At 39.4% G+C, this 21,524-nt stretch overlaps 1 protein-coding gene across 3 annotated transcripts in view; it reads right to left on the reverse strand.

Annotated features, from left to right (window-relative positions):
- Positions 1-21,524, reverse strand: part of ESRP1 (epithelial splicing regulatory protein 1) — a 181,037-nt gene that overhangs the window by 125,208 nt on the left and 34,305 nt on the right. The gene's annotated exons all lie outside the window — the stretch shown is intronic.

A 21,524-nucleotide genomic window follows, 5' to 3' on the forward strand; every position in this document is an offset into this window, starting at 1 on the left:
CCACAGTAAATACAGAAATCATAAATGGTCACAGGAACTTAACATACAACTCTCAGACAAAGAATGGTCTAGATTGTGGTCAAAAGTAAACAGACCCCTCCTCTCTGCCAGTATGTCACAGTCTTTGTTATTTCTCATGTGGCGAATTGTTTGGACACCACATAGAATGAAACTAGCACATTTGAAATCAGATGATTTATGTTGGCATTGTTTAAAAACTCAAGGTACTTTATCTCACATGATTTATGAATGCTCCCTAATTTTACCTTTTTGGACTCAGATATGGACTTTTATAAAAACTGTTTCAAACTGTACTGCTGACCTATCCTTTGATATAATTATAATGCGATCTCTTCATCCTTGCTTTACTAACTGTTCCTGTGAACCACAACTTATCGATATTCTACTGTCAGCTGGCCTACAAGTCCTACAGAACTGGAAATCTGCTCCCCTTTTAAACTTTACTTTCTGGTAGAACTCAATATGTTTATACTAGCGATATGAACATGCTATGAATAAGAGACGACCCCATCTCCTTACTACAGCACACAACATATGTACACCCATTGATGAATATATATGCTCTCTCTGACTATGTGATACCTATACTTTTCACACATATATATTCAACAATTTTATTTGTACATTCCACATTTACATAGTGCCATACTTCTGTATATACTGTTACAGTTACACGATATTCATTATTTCTGTTTATTCCTCATTACTCAATAAACAAATTGAACAAAAGTAGTTATTAAAATTTTTTTATACAATTATAAAAACTCTCAATATTCTTCTTCTTAAATAATTTTCTGTGTAATAATGACAGTTTATGCACTTGGGTAGATTAAGAACATTTATGAACATTTCATGTTTAAGGGCTCCTTTAATCAAGCCGCGCTAGCGGTTTAACGTACGTAATAGCGCACATTAAACCACCAGTCGCGCTAGCCACTACCACCTCCTCTTGAGCAGGCGGTAGTTTTTGGCCAGCGCAGGGTTAGCGTGTGATGAAACTTGATAAAAGGAGCCCTAAGTTTCAGAAAATCAATTAAATTTAGATGAGGTATTATAGCTTGGCGTTCCACATTAATTAATTTTCACAATTAAGGAATTTTATAAAAAAAATATTAATTTTAGATTTAAAAATTGATTTTGAATATTATAAAATGAACATTTAAAATATTAATATGTCAGATATGTTAGGACTTTCATATTTTTTAATTGTTTATCAAGTTTTATGATTCTTTTTTAGAAATTGGTGCATATAGTCAAGGAGACATAGCCCTTGAGGAAACCAAGAGTGAAATGGTTGGGCAGCCATTGGGCATAAAGATAAGCACTTTATATATATTTTTATAGAGCCTGATAAAAATAATTTAAAAATCAATTTGCACACGTCACTTTACCAAGACCGATGAACACATCACCCCAGTAAGAGCATGAAAAACTAATGAAGTAGTGCCTTGGGTGTTTGAGGTCTGGCAATTAAATTTACTTGATGCGAGTTTGTTCTCTATTATATTCAAGTTTTTTTTTTTAACATCTCTGTATTTTTCCATTTTCAATTGAAAGCAATCATAAAGTAATTACCAATGTTTTGTAACTCACAGAAGCTTTGATTCATAGCATAATTAGTTTAAATGAATAAATTACATGACATGAAATTAGAAGAGGAAGGCTACTAAAATGGTGTGTGGTCTTCGTCATAAGGCAAATGGGGAAAGACTTAAAGAACTCAATCTGTATACTTTGGAGGAAAGGCGGAAGACGGAAGATATGATAGAGATGTTTAAATACCTTTGATACGGTTCCTCATAAGAGGCTCTTGAACAAACTTGAAGGGCTGAAGTTAAGACCCAAAGTGGTAAACTGGGTTAGAAACTGGCTGTCAGACAGACGCCAGAGGGTGGTGGTTCATGGAAGTCGCTCGGAGGAAGGAAAGGTGGGGCCGAATCTGTTCAATATGTTTGAGAGTGACATTGTTGAAGTGTTAGAAGGAAAAGTTTGCCATTTTGCGGATGATACCAAGATTTGTAACAGAGTAGACACTGAAGAGGGAGTGGAAAATATGAAAAAGGATCTGCAAAAGTTAGAGGAAGTAATGCATTTGGGGATTAATAATCGGAAGAAACCGTATATGCTGGGAGGTGAGAAGCTGATATGCACGGACGGGGAGAGGGACCTTGGGGTGATAGTGTCCAAAGATCTAAAGGTGAAAAAACAGTATGACAAGGAGGTGGCTGCTGCCAGAAGGATGCTGGGCTGTATAAAGAGAGGCGTAGCCAGAAGGAAGAAGGTGGTGAGGCCCCACTTGGGAGTATTGTGTTCAGTTTTGGAGATCGTTTCTGGCGAAGGACGTAAGAAGACTTGAAGCGGTCCAGAGGAGGGAGACAAAAATGATAGGAAGTTTGCACCGAAGACACATGAGGAAAGACTGGAAGCCCTGAATATGTATTCCCTAGAGGAAAGGTGGGACAGGGGAGATATGATTCAAACGTTCAAATACTTGAAGGGTATTAATGTAGAACAAAATCTTTTCCAGAGAAAGGAAAATGGTAAAACCAGAGGACATAATTTGAGGTTGAGGGATGGTAGATTCAAGAGCAAAGTTAGGAAATTCTACTTTACGGAGAGGGTGGTGTATACCTGGAATGCACTCCCGAGAGAGGTGGTGGAGAGGTAAACAGTGACGGAGTTCAAAGAAGCATGAGATGAACACAGAAAATAGTAAATATTGAACTAAGGCCAGTACTGGGCAGACTTGTACAGTATGTGTCTGTATATGGCCTTTTGGTTGAGGATGGGCTGGGGAGGGTTTAAATAGCTGGGAGGGTGTAGATGGGCTGGAGTGAGTTTTGACAGAGACTTCGGCAGTTGGAACCCAAGCACAGTACCGGGTAGAGCTTTGGATTCTTGCCCAGAAATAGCTAAGAAGAAAAAAATTTAAATTGAATCAGGTTGCGCAAACTGGATGGACCATTCGGATCTTTATCTGCCATCTTCTACTATGTTATGTGATGTAAATGCACAAGTCGAGTCTCTTTCATTTGAAAGGAAGCTCTGGAATGAGAGGGCATAGGATGAAGTTAAGAGGTGATAGGCTCAAGAGTAATCTAAGGAAATACTTTTTTATAGAAAGGATGGCAGATGTGTGGAAGAGTCTCCCGGAAGAGGTGGTGGAGACAAAGACTGTGTTTGAATTCAAGAAAATGTAGACAGGCACTTGGGATCTCTTAGAGAGAAGAGGAGATAATGGATGGTGTGGAAAGGCAGACTTGATGGGCTATTTGGCTTTTATCTGCTGTCATGTTTCTGTTTCTAAGAGAGGCAGTTCAGTACAATTTTGAGGAAAATACTGCTGAGTAATTATTGAATACCTACCAACAAAGAGGTGGTAGTAACTGAAATGGAGAACACAAGTACATTAGGGGTAGCAACAAAAGGTCAGTGGCAAGGGCTAGGCGTGGTGACAAAGGATGAGGCGACTAGACCATAGCTTAGGGCTTAAATAATCAATGTTATCATACCAATGTCATGTGCAGAGCAGAGAGTGGGTATAGACAGGCATCACAGTCTCTGGCCAAAAGGGAGAAGAGAGAGTGAAGAAAACATGTCATGTTTCATGTGACCACAGCACAGTCAACTAAACTGTTGCAGAGCTAGAGCGCTATTCCAACTTGTCAGTGCTCAGCTAGTTGTGAGACTAGGGTAGAGACACACTTCAAGGAAAGAGGTTTTTATAAGAAAGAAAGAAAGAAAGAAAGAGAAAGAAAGAGAGAGAGAAAAAAAAAAAAGATACAAGAAACAGAAGTATTGCATTCATTTCTAGTCTCCTTATCTCACGAAAGATATAGTGGCGCTAGAAAAGGTTCAAAGAAGAGCAACCAAGATGATAAAGGGGATGGAACTCCTCTCGTATGAGGAAAGACTACAACTTTTAGGGCTCTTCAGCTTGGAAAAGAGACGCTGAGGGGAGATATGATTGAAGACTATAAAATCCTGAACGGAGTAGATCGGGTTCAAGTGGATCTATTTTTCACTCTGTCAAAAATTACAAAAACTAGGCAACACTCGAAGTTACACCGAAATACTTTTAAAAGCAATAGGAGGAATTTTTTTTTCACTCAGAGAATAGTTAAGCTCTGGAACATGTTGCCAGAGGATGTGGTAAGAGCAGATAGCATAACTAGTTTTAAGAAAGGTTTTGGACAAGTTCCTGGAGGAAAAGTCCATAGTCTATTATTGAGAAAGACATAGGGGAAGCCACTGCTTGCCCTGTATTGGTAACATGGAATATTGCTACACCTTGGGTTTTGGCCAGGTACTAGTGACCTGGATTGGCCACCGTGAGAATGGCTACTGGGCTTGATGGACCATTGGTCTGACCCAGTAAGGCTATTCTTATGTTCTTATTTAACTACTACTTGTATCCTTACTGAAAAGTGAGAGATTTAGATCTGAGTTTTAACATACAGGCCATTACTGAACTAGAATTCCCCTATGTGCAGAAGCATTTTCAAAGGTCACCTTGACTAGAAAAAAAGAAAAACCACACACACACTAAATACCTTTTCTAATTCTCTATCTGAAATTGCTTATCTGACTAAAGGAGATCACATTACGCATGCCTCAGGCAGTCAACACTCCACCTGGAAGCAGAAACTAAATCAATCCAACTTAAAAGTTCTTAAGCTCCAAAACCAGTGATAATTTTCCTTACAGTCAGAGCCAACTACAATAGGGGAAAGGAAACAAATTTGAAAAAGGTTCCACATCAGTGATCTGGTAGCAAGTCACATTGTTTCTCAAACCAGTCCTGGAGTAACCTCTGTCTAGCTTCTGTGATATCCACAATGAATACACATGAGATCATGTCGCATGGACCATCTCCAATCTCATTCCAAGATTGGCTTGAGAAACAAAAATGAGACCATTTTTCCATGGTTAGATTTTGATCTTGTATGACTTCAAGTCTTTTACCACCTGATACTGAATACTATGGGGTTTGTTTTCAAAAACAGAAATATGTTAACAAAACAGCATAAAGTGGCACTTGGACGTTTTAATCACCAAAAAATCCAAGTGCCGATTTTCAAAACTGACTTTTTAGACATCTTGCAGGTCATTTGCCCTCCAGTACATCTAAATCTTAATTTGGCATGTTAGAGGCCTATTTTGTATGGGATTAGGGCAGCCTTAGGACTTAGACATCTTGCAGAGATAATCAGACCTTTTTGAAGACATCCAGGGCATCATTTAGACCAGTGGTCTCAAACTCGCAGCCCGGGGGCCACATGCGGCCCGCCAGGTACTATTTTGAGGCCCTTGGTACATTTATCATAATCACAAAAGTAAAATAAAAGTTTCTTGATCATATGTCTCTTTAGCTTTAAATTACAATATTATTATTAAGACTTAGCCAAAAGGAAAGATTTATAAACTATAAAGAGTTGTACCTCATGCAAAATTGTCATTTCTTTAATAAGACATTAACTATTTTTTTTCTGAGGCCCTCCAAGTACCTACAAATCCCAAATGTGGCCCTGCAAAGGGTTTGAGTTTGAGACCACTGATTTAGACATTCAAAGTTAAACCTATTTTAAAAGCACATAAGGGTCAAAAAGGTACTCAAACTGACCAGATGACCCTGGATGCAAGAAGGCATGACACACTTCCCCAGTGATCACTGACCCCCCTCCCACCCCCCCAAAGAGGTGAAAGAAACGATACATACCAGCCTCTATGCTTGCTGCAGATATGGGAAATCCTATTAGACCAGCAAGAAGGTGTCTGTAGTAGTGGGCAGTGTAGTAAACCACAGAAGATAATCCAGGCTCATATCCCATCCTACCCAAAACTCACCTAAAACCTACTTTACGGCCATATAGGCGACACCTGCAGCCATAAGCACTATTGTGGTAGTAGATAGGTGTGTATGGTAGGATTTGGGGAGAGTTTCGGAGGGCTCACCATACACTATAAGGGGGCGATAATGAAATGTGTACCTAGCATCCTTTATGTGATGTTCACAGTAGTGTCCTCTTAAAGGTGCCCCACTGCTCTGTTAACATATCTGTATGGCCAGTACATTAAAGTGCTGGCCCCTCTCACATCCAAATTGGCTTGTTTTGCATTTGGACGTTTTGATTATCGAAAATAGCTTACAAAAAAACCCCCAAACAAACAAACACCCTAAGGGCCAGAATGTCTAGATGAGCTATTTTTGAAAAAAATATATACATTTATATACATTAGGGTGTCTTCTTTTATTGGCTATCTTTCGAAATTGACCGTTTTCCTGAAAGTCGTACTTTAGAAGTTCAGTCAAAAATGTCCCCCTATGTGTGTGTGAAACAGGCACTTTTATAATTTGAGAGGTGGTTTTCACACAAACCTGCGACAGTTCTCCTCACACAATGAATGATAAATTCTGGCTAGCTTCCAGGTTTTAAATTATTCTCTTGGTTTATAGCAAATTAGGGTCCATACATGTTTTCTGTGAATAGAGGACTCCTATACAGCAGCTCCTTGTGTTCTTCTTAAACTTTAGTCGACAGAGAAGAGGGAAAAACATGACAAAGCAGGGGGGGGGTGGGGATGTCATGCTTAATATCTTTACAATTAAATGCTTGTCAGTTATAATCAATTTGAAGCATACAAGTAACCAGTCTATGTTAGTCAAAACTAAACTAAGCATTAACAGAAAATTTGGTTTTAAAGTTACTCCCTTTCCTTCCCCAGGAAATGGTTATTATATGTGACATCCTAAAGCATCATCACTACTAGTGGCATAGTGAGGGCGGTGGGGCCTGCGCCCCTCCCACACCCCCTTCTCTGCCCCCCCCCCCACCTGCCCTTTCCCTCCCACTTACCTCTTAACATTCTGTGCGTGAGCAGAAACCCCAACCTGCTACTCGCACCAGTGTCAGCTCTTCCTCCGACATCACTTCCTAGGCACGGATCTTGGGGGGGTGGGGGGGAGGGGAAGGGAAGAAGCAGGGCTGATGGACTGGTGCCGAGTGGTTAGTGACATAATAACTAGTAACAATTAAAACTACATTTCTCCCTCCAAATTTGCGGGTTTAGAACTCGCGACTTCAGTTATTTGTGAGTTTCTAAACCCTTACCCACCCTCACCTCCAGGATCTCTCCACACGGTACCTGATGGCCTAGCGGAACAGGAGCGATTTACCTATGTCATTTTTGTTGACGGCTCTACATGGGGCAGGAGCATAGGAAGATTGCTCAAGTCCCACTTCACCGCTAGACCACCAGGTAAGGTGTGGAAAGGTCTGAGAGGCAGGAGGGTGATGGGGTGGGTCAGAGTCGGCTCTAAAAGTTATTCAAGGTGCAGTACATAGAAACATGACAGAAAAAGACCAAATGGCCCATCTAGTCTGCCCATCCGCAATAACCATTATCTCTTTCTCTCTTGGAGAGAACCCACGTGCTCCCAGGTCCTTTTGAATTCAGACACAGCCTCTGTCTCCACCAGCTCTTCTGGGAGACTGTTCCATGCATATACCAACCACCCTTTCTGTAAAAAAAAGTTATTTCCTTAGATTACTCCGGAGCCTATCACCTCTTAACTTCATCCTATGCCCTCTCATTGCAGAGTTTCTTTTCATAAGAACATAAGAAATGCCTTCACCGGATCAGACCGTGGTCCATCTTGTCCGGCGATCCACGCATGCGGTGGCCCATTTAGGTTCTCCTTTTTGGAGACCCGGATTTCCCGTATCCCTCAATATGATTTGCAAATTAAAGAGACTCGACTCATGTACATTTATATTACGTAGGTATTTAAAAAGTCTCTATCATATCTCCCCTCTCCCACCTTTCCTCCATAGTATACAGTTTGAGATCTTTTAAGTCTGTCCCCATATGCCTTATGATGAAGACCACATACTGTTTTAGTAGCCTTCCTCTGGACAGAATCTATCCTTCTTTAGTATAAACTAAACTGCTGTGCTTGGCTAATGCTTAAAGCAGGGAATGTCTATGCTGCCTCAGAATGACCATTGAGATGGAAGACTACTGTATCTTTTCATTGGCTGTCCTGGTCAGCTCAATTACATTTCAACACAGACAACTGCAGACAATTATTATATACTGTATGATAATACTACAGACTGAAACACCTCAATTTTGGTTGGTGTTCGATATTTATTAAGTACTAGGTATCTAATAAATCTTTTCTATTCCACAAGAGCTGCCATGCTCACATTACCCCTTCTCTTCAGGTCACTTCATTGGCTCCCCATCCGTTTCCAAATACACTTCAAATTCCTCTTAGTAACTTCCAAGTGAATTCACTCTAACCCCTCAATCTCTCTCCCCCCCATGAACTCCATTCGTCAGACGAGTTCCTCCTATCTGTACCCTTCTCCTCCACCGTCAACTCCAGACTCCGAACCTTCTTTCTTGTCATGACGTATGCCTGGAAGAGGCTGCCAAAGTCATATGTCATGCTCAGTCTCTAGCAGTATTCAAAACCAAGCTAAAAGCCCACTTTTTTGAAGCTGCTCATCTCCCACTCACTGTCAGATACCTATACCCATCATATCATTCCTTCTGCTAGAATCTCCCCAACCCCGAGATGTCCTGCCTGTCCAAATTAGATTGTAAGCGCTTCTGAGCACAGACTATCAATTGTATGTTAAATATATAGCGCTGCGTACGACTTTCAGCACTATAGAAATGATAAACAGTAGTAGTAGCTCTAATCATCAGTGAGTGTTTGTATTGTATAATACTAGGGTTACCATATGGCTCCAGAAAAAGGGAGAACGAATTGAGCCATCTGGGTTTTACTGCCATTGCTTTCAATGAAATATAACCCAGATATCTCAATCTGTCCTCCTTACTTCCATTGCTTTCAATGGAAGTAAAACCCAGATGTCTGAATCCGTCCTTTTTCTGGAGCCATATGGTAACCTTATATAATACTATTATTAAATTTTTGAACATAGGAATCTATTAATCAGTAAGAACTGTGATATCGGTACAAAGAAGGATCCGATTCATGTTCTTTTGGAGGAAACAACTTTAACAAAGAAGGAAATTGCTCAGAAGCTGAATGCCTTACCATAGTATGTGAGTGTCTGTTGAAAAAAATTGGCAAGAGGTGAAACTTTTTTGCCAAAAAGAATATTTGCTTGTGGTCACAAGCCCTTGTCCAGTGCCAGGGATGACTGAATATTAAACATAGAAACATGGCATATAAAGGCCAAATGGCCCGTCCAGTCTGCCCATCTGCAGTATCCACTATCTCCTCCTCTCTCTAGGAGATCCCACAAGCCTGTCCCACGCTTTGTCTGCAGAACAGGAAAGACAGTTTGGAGTGCTTGCAACAGAAGCGGAGAGGACATGGAATGGCAGCAAGTGTGAGAACTGTTCATTGTTGACTTTTTAGAGCAGGTTTGAAGGCATGCCACCCCTTGAGAAAGCCGTTGCTCACAGAAGCCATAAAGAAAAGATTATCCTGGGTCAATAATAATTCATCCTGAACTACAGAAAACTAGGCCAAGGTAATTTTACGAAAATAAATTTTAATAATCTTTTCAGAAGCCTTTCTACCTTTCCAAAGTGTAATGCTTCAAATATTTCTTCTTAAAACAATTCCTTTAGCCATCGCTAACGAGATTTGAAGTCTTCCTTCAGCTATTCCTGGAGCGTTTGACATTCCCTTATTCAGAAGTTTTATCATTCTTAATCTGGGCCATACTCTCCTACCTTGGCTTCTTAGTCTAACTCTATTAAAAATGTCCCAAAGATATGTTTTAAGAGGAACTATGATTTGGCTAGACACTTCCTCACAGTCACATGTTATCAGTAGGCCATGGTGACTGGTATTAAAAGTTACGTGACATTGATTTTTTTTTTTTTGCATGTACAATCTACAAAAGTTTGAATGGGAAAAAAAAATTACCACTTCACACACACAATCCAAATTATAGCACACCATGCAATGGACATAAGCCAGATAAATGAAATCTTCTAATACAGAGTCAAATTTGGACAGAGTCAAATATGGAGAAAAGATCCGTGTCCTAAGGGGTACCAAAATCATTGAACCCTCACACACAAACTTGTCTCAACTCAACGTCGGAACAAGGAGAAACATCCTTGGTCAGAAAAACTCCATAGACTGTTTATCATTCAATAACTTTACAATATCTTTCTATGATGCTTTATTTCACAAGTAAAAAAAACCCAAAACCAAAACAACTTATCTGTTTGAAATCCAGTGCACCATAGCGTTAAACAGAAGAAAGTAAAGTTCATACAGCTTGAGGCAAATCCACAATCTTCACAGCTGACTTCCACCATTCCTCATCACAAGATTTCCAACTGGGTCTCTGTTTTGCCTTAAGCAGCCTGGTGGATGGGCTAGTGAGCCATAGAGGAGGAGGACACAGGTCCATAAGCCACTCTAACCACTACATTTATAGTGGAAATTATATAGCGCTAATTATCCCGCTTCACCATCTGTTGCATGGCACAGTGGTTAGAGATACAGCCTCAGCACCCTGAGGTTGTGGGTTCAAATCCCACGCTGCTCCTTGTGACCCTGGGCAAGTCACTTAATCCCCTATTGTCCCAGGTACATTAGGTAGAGTGTGAACCCACCAGGACAGATAGGGAAAAACACTCGAGTACCTGAATGTAAACCACTTAGCCTATAAAATTCAATATGGTCTGACCTCTTCATACTAGTCAATTTATATTCTATCCAGTTCTAGAACTGCATGAGCAAATAACTGATTAGAATTAGGTTTCCTATTAAAGGAGTTTTAAAAGACTATTAGAGGGCTTTTTTTTTTTCTACAACAAGCAGTCTCATTTTGGAATAACTAGATGTAAGACAACATTTCTCTTATCTATTGTTCATAAAGTTTCAAGTTTATTAGGATTTTATATACCGCCTATCAAGGTTATCTAAGCGGTTTTACAATCAGGTACTCAAGCATTTTTCCTATCTGTCCCGGTGGGCTCACAATCTATCTAACGTACCTGGGGCTCTGGAAGATTAAGTGACTTGCCCAGTTAAAAAGATCAATGAATATCTAATCTATGTATGTTATATTATACATTACTATTGTCACTTATTGTATAATATTTTTGCTATTTCTATTATATTGCCACTTTGGACATTTGGGGGGGGGGGGAAATCAAGCAGGTTCTAAATGTCAAGATTAGTCAGTCTTCACAAGTGATTTGTAATCAGGGAGTTAAATAAAAGAAAAATTGTTGCAAGTGAACACTTCGAGACTAATTCTAGCATGCCTATGTCTGTCCTGTCAACCAAGTTGTGCAGGTCCCCTTCATATTTCCTTAAATGATGATATACTATTTGTTGAACCACTATTTTGCATTACAGCAGCACAGTAATGGCTATACACATTTTAATTTACTCATAACAACATCTTAGAATTTCCATTCCTGTCCTCTTGTTTCAATATCTACTAAATCTTTCCTCCCACAAACCTTACTCTTCACTCCAGGAAATTCATAGCCACATTATTTCACAAAACCAAAGAGATCAAAAGAACCCTATGAGATTTAGGGGTTAGATATACAAGAAACAGATCCCCCATCTTCAAAAATGTACACATTATTTGCTTCTCTGTGTTCAAAGCTGAATGTCTTTCCATCCTCAGCAAGTCAAGGATCCGATTTCTTCATAAAGTTTCATGAAGAGTGGATTTCAGAGACATCTATCAGTACAAATTCACCTTCTAATTAACTATTAGACATGCCATATCTGAACAAGAGCCTAGTGCTCGCCATGTCAAAAGAACGTAAGAATAGCCTTACTGGGTCAGGACCAATGGTCTATCAAGTCAGTAGCCCATCCTCACAGTGGCCAATCCAGGTCACTAATACCTGGCAAAAACCCAAATAGTAGCAACATTCCATGCTACCGATCCAGGGCAAACAGTAGCTTCCCCCATGTTCAGCAAATGCCCCTCTGGTTTCATTTCAGTTCTGACCTCCATAATAGTGCCAACATGTTCCCATATTTCTTTCCAATACTGCTTTAAATTTTTAAGCACTCCCTGTCACACTTCTTGCACACCCAACACTTTGCCCACCACTGCCCTCTTAAGACCATTTTGGATGCATGTATAGTCTTTGTAGGCTTTTAAAATGCATTTCCCTCAAACTGTAAACGAAAGGTGAAATGAATGATTGTACATGTTTCTGAATTGCACAATATTCTGTTAAAATGTTTGCTGTAGAAAATTTCCCTCAACTGCAAACTCCCATAATTCTTTGCCCTTAGGCCACCGCTGTTTGGAAGTCTTCTTCAGACAAGTCTATGCCCAAATCTCTTGACCATCTACCTGATCATGTTTTTAAAAGAGGAGATATTATATTCTTTCATAAACCCTCTGTAGAATCTTACTATTAATTCCTTTTTCATCTCCTCTTCAGGCCACACTATCAGTTCTGTGGGGCCAAAATCTTCCTTCTAGATTTAAATCATCATGCCTGCAAATCGGGGAACTTAATCATTCTCCTACAACTCGTATCCTTCCATTAAACTATGTTTTTATTATAACTTCTTCTAAAACGGTTTTTCACAAATTGCATTCCTTTTCTCTTTCATCTCGAGAATCGAGAGCCTTCCATTCCTAAAAAAAAAACATTATTCCTATACTATACTTTAAACATGTTGGATACGATTCCTCAGTACCAATTTAAATACATTAATTTTCATCCAAAGGAAGAATATCTGCTTTAACATGCAATACATATAGGCAACTGAGAAGTCTTACCTGCTGTTCCTCCATCTCTACATAACATTTGATCTACAGCAGTGGTTCCCAAACCTGTCCTGAGGGACCCCCAGCCAGTCAGATTTTCAAGATATCCCTAATGAATATGCATGAGAGAGATTTGCATACCTGTCACTTCCATTATATGCAAATCTCTCTCATGCATATTCATTAGGGATATCTTGAAAATCTGACTGGCTGGAGGTCCCCCAGGACAGGTTTGGGAACCACTGGTCTACAGCTTGCTATAGCAAACAGGGTAGATTCTTGGTAGTCATTCCCAGTCCTGGAGGACCACCAGTGGGTCAAGTTTTCAAAATATCTTTAATGAATACCCAAGAGATCTGCATACCAGTTACCTACATTGTATCCAGATCTCTCTCCTGCAAGTCCATTAAGGTGTAATGCCGAAAATGTGACCCACTGGCATTCCTCCAGGACTGGGAACAATTTAATGCGGAGGGACATTTTCGATAGTACATCCAAGTCCAACTTAGGACATCTTGAGGAGGACATCCAAATCCCAAAAATGTCCATTTTTGAAACCGCTAGATGTCTAACATTTTTGACCACAAAAATGTCTAAGTTCAAAATGTTCAAGTCCAGACCATTTGGATGCAAGAGGGGCCATAAAGACATACCTGTAGGGTACCTTAAGAGGGCACTGCTGTGAGCTTCTCATAAAAGGGTGCCAGAAGTACATTTATTTAATTTATTTTCTATCCTGTTGTCCTCACAGAGCTCAGAACGAGTTACAGGTTAAACCAGGGGTCTCAAAGTCCCTCCTTGAGGGCCGTAATCCAGTCGGGTTTTCAGGATTTCCCCAATGAATATGCATGAGATCTATGTGCATGCACTGCTTTCAATGCATATTCATTGGGGAAATCCTGAAAACCCAACTGGATTGCGGCCCTCAAGGAGGCTGAAAAAATAAGTGGAAACTTCTTAAGTATCCAAATTGAGAAACTCAACCAATGAACGTGGAACACTATATGTAGTATATAATGTATTTAAAACAGAGAAAAAAGGACCTCAAAAAACCCCTAGATCACAATCAATAAAGTTATGAACAATCGGGGTTAGGTTTTCATCACTGGTCCAAAAACTCTGTATAAATATTTTAAATATTTTTTAGCTTTCTTTTTTTAATTTTTTAAATGCAATAAAATCATGAGTAATGTATGTAAATATTTAAATATATTCTCTAAATCACTTAAAGAGCAAGTTTAAAGCCGGCAAATTTGTTTTAAGGCTTTCTATGATATAAAGTAAATCAGGCACTTATCTTAATTGCCCAACGGAGGCCCAACCGTTTCGCTCTACGGGTTTCTTCAGGGGTGATGATAAGAAATAACCCTGTGCCGGTACTGACTTTGCTCAAAATTTTCTTAAAGAGAAATAGAGAAAATAACATTATAACATTATTTTAACGACAAATAAGGACTATTTATTTAAATGATGTACTAATATAGTGACTGCTGGGACTGAATATTAAGTAAATGAAAACTTTTGTTATATATATCTCAATAAAACCATAGGCAACAAAAATAAAATGCAAACGTTAATGATAAACCATATATCATATCATCAGTATAACTGCATATTATTTGTTGCTGACTACATTTTAAATGGTGTATGTCACCCGTGTTTAGACGGAACCTAATAGCTAAGAAAATCTTGGTGTCCTGTTTAAATACGGGCGCCATTTTGCTCACAAAATTGTTGCTAGCAAAGAAACACGCAGCTACACCACAGGGAAGTTATGTATTTTTTTACAACTACCTAAGATTATTTGAATACTTTAAGGTGTAGTAAAACTGGTTAAATGGCTATTGGGTACCGTCTAAATACGGGTGACACACACCATTTAAAATGCAGTCAGCAACAAATAATTTCATCTTTAAATTTTGTGAGGCACACGCAGCGCCACAACCAATGACGTCACTCTACAATTTGATTGGCTAAGAAAATCTTGGCGTCCTGTTTAAATACGGGCGCCATTTTGCTTACAAAATTGTTGCTAGCAAAGAAACACGCAGCTACACCACAGGCAAGTCATGTATTTTGTATTTTTTTTAAACTACATAAGATTATTTGAATACTTTAAAGCGTAGTAAAACTGGTTAAATGGCTATTAGGTTCCGTCTAAACACGGGTGACATACACCATTTAAAATGTAGTCAGCAACAAATAATATGCAGTTATACTGATGATATGATATATGGTTTATCATTAACGTTTGCATTTTATTTTTGTTGCCTATGGTTTTATTGAGATATATAGAAACATAGAAACATAGAAATCGATGGCAGATAAGGGCCAAGGCCCATCCAGTCTGCCCACCCTAATGACCCTCCCCTGCCTTTACTTTGCGAATAGAACCCACGTGTCGATCCCATTTGGTCTTAAAATCAGGCACGCTGTTGGCCTCAATCACCTGAAGTGGAAGACCATTCCAGCGATCCACCACCCTTTCGGTGAAAAAGAATTTCCTGGTGTCACCGTGCAGTTTCCCGCCTCTGATTTTCCACGGGTGTCCTCTTGTTGCCGTGGGACCCCTGAAAAAGAAGATATCTTCTTCTACCTCGATGCGGCCCGTGAGATACTTGAACGTCTCGATCATGTCTCCCCTCTCCCTGCGCTCCTCGAGCGAATATAGCTGTAATTTATCTAACCGTGGCCATTCATTTACTTAATATTCAGTCCCAGCAGTCACTATATTAGTACATCATTTAAATAAATAGTCCTTATTTGTCGTTAAAATAATGTTATAATGTTATTTTCTCTATTTCTCTTTCTTTTTAAGAACATTTTGAGCAAAGTCAGTACCGGCACAGGGTTATTTCTTATCATCAAGCCCTGGTAAGAGGGCTGGAACACTACCCATATGCTGAGAGGTTGGATAGGCTGGGGTTCTTCTCTCTGGAAAAAAGGAGGCTCAGGGGTGATATGATAGAGACCTTCAAAATCATGAGGGGCATAGAGAGGGTGGATAGGGACAGATTCTTCAGGCTGAAGGGGACAACAGGTACGAGGGGGCATTCGGAGAAACTGAAGGGAGATAGGTTCAAAACGAATGCAAGGAAGTTTTTTTTCACCCAGAGGGTCGTGGACACTTGGAATGCGCTACCGGAGGAAGTGATCAGGCAGAGTATGGTACAGGAATTCAAACAGAGACTGGATGGATTCCTGAGGGATAAAGGGATCGTGGGATACTGAGAAAGCTAACCAGAAAATAAATGTAGAAACCCAACCAGGTCGTGCAGGTGCAAAACCGGTGGGCTAGGACTTTGATAGGAAGATAGGACTCAATTAGGAAACCAAGGAGGCATGGGGGCCCCTTCTGGTGATTTAGACAGGTCGTGAACTGTTTGGGCCGCCGCGGGAGCGGACTGCTGGGCAGGATGGACCTATGGTCTGACCCGGCGGAGGCACTGCTTATGTTCTTATGTTCTTAAGAAGCCCGTAGAGCGAAACGGTTGGGCCTCCGTTGGGCAATTAAGATAAGTGCCTGATTTACTTTATATCATAGAAAGCCTTAAAACAAATTTGCCGGCTTTAAACTTGCTCTTTAAGTGATTTAGAGAATATATTTAAATATTTACATACATTACTCATGATTTTATTGCATTTAAAAAATTAAAAAAAGAAAGCTAAAAAATATTTAAAATATTTATACAGAGTTTTTGGACCAGTGATGAAAACCTAACCCCGATTGTTCATAACTTTATTGATTGTGATCTAGGGGTTTTTTGAGGTCCTTTTTTCTCTGTTTTAAATACATTATATACTACATATAGTGTTCCACGTTCATTGGTTGAGGCCCTCAAGGAGGGACTCTGAGATCCCTAGGTTAAACATACTTAGTATACAGTTAACAGGTTAGTATATACATTGGATTTGCCATAATTTCAGTACAAGTTTACAATACAAATTTTTATCCTAACTAGACACATACTATGGGTCTAATCCTAATATACATAATACACAGTTTACTGGTTACAATTTACCTTATTACCATAACCCCCTCCAAAATCTGTAATAACCACCTATCTACCACCACAATAGCCCTTATGACTGAAGGTGGCACCTATTTGGCAGCATAGTATGGTTTTGGTGGGCTCACACTTTCCACTATAAATGTAGTGGTTAGAGTGGCTTATGGGCCTGTGTCGTCCTCTCTATGGCTCACTAGTCCATCCAACAGGCTACTTAAGAAATCTGTGTGATGCTTTACTAGGATTTTCCATACCAGGTACTACTGCTCTAGAGACAGGTATGTAGTTTCATTCATATTTTGGAGGGGGGGGTGGAGTGCGGGGTAGTCATTATTTAATCCCGCCACATCCTGGACGTCCTGGGAAAGGTTCAATATCACCGCAAGAGATTCAAATCTAAGCCCACCCAAAGCCTATTAACACGCTTCCCACAAGCCCCTCCCTCCCCCTTGAATTTTGGACACACAGTGGCTGGGACACCTCACAAGACATCCAGAAAGTCTGTTTTGAAAATCAGCACTTGGACACTCTACAATAGGACATCCAAGTGCCAGTTTATGCAGTCTTTTGGATGTCTGCATTTTTTGAAAATGAGCCTCCTAATATCCAGCAAACGAAGATCTCCTCCTTCATTAAGAACTTATAGCTCACTTTTCAAAATCCATGGGGGGAGGGGAGAACTTGGATGAAGTTAACATTCCATTCCCATCACATCCACCACTCAATGCTACAGGTGAATTATGGAACATGTACAACCATTTCAGTAACATCTTCATTAACAAGTTTCTATTAACGCCCCCCTCCAACTCCCTTAGCAACAGGGGCACATTTAATATATGTATCTAGCAAGCCTACAACTCTAGGGATCACAGGTCTTAGAACTTAATGAATCCCATTGACCACTGCAATGAGAATCATCTTACCATTGCTCCTCCATCCCCTTTCAAGGCTAATCATGGTGCTGCATTTTCATAATTGCAGCAAGCACAGCCCTTACGTTAGTTATTGGTGTGTCCATGAGCAAAACCTACTTGATGCTTTTCTATCCACAATGGTAGCACCTTTTTTAACCCGATTTGGATTTGTTTTAAAAAGGGACAGAAGATTAAGAACTTAGTTGCATCGGATCCTTCCCTTTCTTTGTAATTTTCTATCCGTTATAGCTGCTAAATTAATACCGACTCTTGACGACTGCAATTCTCTGTATCTTGGATTGCCCAAACATGATACAGGCTTTGCAGTTAGTCCAAAATGTTGCGGCAAGACCAATTGTGTTTCTAGATCAGAGAATTACTCCTGTCTAGAGGAATTTGCAGAGATTGCCCATTTAAACACATATTGAGTTTAAGGTGTTATGTCTTATTTATCGGATGTTAAATGATATATTTTGGTGACCATCCTTTGCGTTCTGAAGACTATATGCTGTTAGAAATAAAGGCTCCCTTTTTATCAAGCTGCTTAAGGATTTTTTATTTTTTTATTGCATTGGAGCTTTTACCAATGTGATCTGAAATTTAAAAAACAAAAAAAACAAAAACACCTTTCTACAACTTGATAAGGGGTGGGGATGGGGGGGAAGAGAGAGAGAAAGAGAATCTTTTAAATTGGTGAGACTTCAGATTAAGCGGCGTTCCACGTTTCCTATATGGAGCATTTTTTTTTTTTTTTTTTTTATTTTATATTTATCAAATTTTACATTTTATAAATCAAGTATCCACTTGTACAGAAAGTTGAAGAAAAGCAAGAAAATAATACTCATAGGTAAAATACATAATAATCAACTAAATAAAAATAAGTGTTTAGCTTAAATTCAGCTCAAGTCCTCTAAATTAGATCCAAGAAGGATGAGGCGGACATATTAACAGATACTAACAAATATCAATTCAAATATTAGGAAAACAAAGTCTCTTAGCTGAGGAAGGATATCATTTATTCAATTACACCTCGCTTAATTTCCCTTCATCCCGTCGAGTTCCTGCCAGAAAAGCTGTCAACTGGAATGGCTCAAAGAATACATATTTCTTCATATGGTACTGTATTATACATTTGCAAGGGTGTCGTAGGAAAAAAGTCCCTCCAAGAGATATAACACCTGGCTTCATCAAAAGAAATTCTCGCCTTCTTCTCTGAGTTTCCCTTGCCAAATCTGGGAACATTAATATTTTATGTCCAAGAAATTCTTTCATTTTATTTCTAAAGTACAATCTAAGCAACCAGTTTTTATCTGGTGCAAGAGCCACCGTAAGAAGCAATGTTGCCGGAGATGCAAGCTCTCTGTCCGAAAGTTCCAAGATTGCTGAAACATCAAGTGGTTGACTATCCTCCTGTTGTTTAAGTGGTAATTTAGTAGTTTTCATTGGTAAGTAATATACTTGAGTAAATGGTGGTAATGTATCCTCTGGAATACCCAAAATCTCTACCAAATAACGTTTCAACATATCTCTAGGTGTCACAGAGCCTATCTTAGGAAAATTAATCAAACGGAGATTATTATTGCGAGAAAAGTTCTCCAAAGTTTCCAATTTTCTGCGCAAACTTGTGTTATCTTTTACCATTACTTCATTAAGCTGTTTTGATGCTTTTAACTCCTGTTGTATATTCACAATTGAGTTCTTAGATTCCTCAATTTCAACTTTTATATTTTTTATATCATTTTCTTGAAGAATAATTTTATTTTCCAGCTGCAAAAGCTGGGGTTTAATAGACTTGGCTAGGTCAGCAACTAAATCCCAGATTGAGTCCAGTGTTACTTCTCTGGGTTTTTCAATAACATATGAAGGATTGAAAATTTGAATAGTCTCACCGGTTATCAGCTGATTCTGGCAATCTATATGGAGCATTTTTGTGGAATGCATTACCTGTGCAGGTTAGAACTCTTGCCTGGGGTTTTGCAGTTCAAGAAACATGAAAATGATTTACCCACCCTTTCCCCTCTTGCCCTCACTATCCAGTTGGTCATGTTAAAGTCTTCAATGTACACTACGTATTTTAATTTATTTTAATATTTTATAATTACTTGTACCATTTCTTTTAGAAAAATTTATTTTTTAAAACTTTATGTAAACCGGCTAGATATTTGCTTGATAGTCGGTATATTAAAATACTAATAAACTTAAAAACTTAATAATAATTCTTTTTGTACGAACTTATGATTTATTTTATTGAAATCTGTATTTTTTTTTTTTTTATGCTGTGCTACTGTGCCATTTTTATGTATATTTTTATTGTAATCCACACAGAACTTTTGGATGTAGTGGGCTATACATTTTAAAGTTAACACACTGATTAGCGCTACATTTGAGCACCCCTAATAACCTCTTCATATTCTGCCTCTAGTGTTGGCACAATATATGCTAGTACCCTAAAAACTCTGCCAAACACCCATTGGATCCAGGGGATTACTGGAGTGCCAGTTTGTTATTAGCAAAAGACAACAGTTAAACAGATTCAGCTCCTTAAACTCCTCTTATTTATTTTTGTCCTTTCCTCATCTTTACTATGTAAGTGCTTCCACCCTCCCCAAAATTTTTAATTTTGTTGACTGCTTAGACATTTGTATGATTTGCAGTACAAAAATAAATTGAACCATGAGACTTTCTGGTTCAATAGCATCTTACTATCAAGAGGCCCATCATCTTTCTATATTTCTTATGATTATAAAAAAAAGAACTGGAAGGCCTAATTCAGGGGTAGGAACTCCGGTCCTCGAGAGCCGTATTCCAGTCAGGTTTTCAGGATTTCCCCAATGAATATGCATTGAAAGCAGTGCATGCAAATAGATCTCATGCATATTCATTGGGGAAATCCTGAAAACCCGACTGGAATACGGCTCTCGAGGACCGGAGTTCCCTACCCCTGGCCTAATTTATTCCTATGAGCATTGGAGCACTTACCTCACTGGCCTGCGCTAAAAACCTCTCAGTGCAGCTTGATAAGAGGGGAGGGGGATGGAATACATTGCCTTTAACCTACCTTGAACTCCGAGGATTCGATGGGATATAAAATTGCACATAACCACATTAGACAAAATAAACAGTAAAATAAACTGATACATTTAACCTTATTTTACGGTCAAGTATCCTGAGTTCTCAAAATATACTGTGTATTCCACCTGCTTCTAAACAGTAACATCCAGATTGGTACCAGATTGAGAATACATTAGAGCAGTGGTTCTTAAACCTGTCCTGGGGGACCCCCCAGCCAGTCAGGTTTTCAAGATATCCCTATTGAATATGAATACCAAATCAAATTTATTTAGGAATATTTGAAATCTTCACTTCAAGTTTTTACTCTAAGTACTGAGTTTATGCCCCCCTCACTGCCTTTGTCCCCAAATCCTGCCCCTCCCATGTCCCAATGCACCCCTCCCCCTCCCAGATCATGTCCCCTCTCTCCCTTATTTGCTTGAGCCCCACTTACTTTCTTCAGGGCCGTCCAGCTGGGCTGCTCCTTCTACCTTCAACGTCACTTGTCACAGGGATGCACGGGCAGCGGTTCACACACTGCACATGGCTGACCCACAAGCCTTCCCTCTGACATCAGCGAGAAGGTTTCCAGGTCAGCCACATCCAGCGTGAAAGAGCCACCGACATGTCCTTGCAACAAGTGCCGCTGAAGACAGGAAGAAACAGCCCACCTGGAAGGAGGTAACTGTAATTCCCTGCTGACCCAGAAAGCTTTCGTCCGACGTCAACTCTGATATCGAAGGGAAGCCTTCTGGGTCAGCTTCAGTGGA

The sequence above is a fragment of the Geotrypetes seraphini genome, chromosome 2 (assembly GCF_902459505.1).
Source record: "Geotrypetes seraphini chromosome 2, aGeoSer1.1, whole genome shotgun sequence".
Taxonomy (NCBI): Eukaryota; Metazoa; Chordata; class Amphibia; order Gymnophiona; family Dermophiidae; genus Geotrypetes; species Geotrypetes seraphini.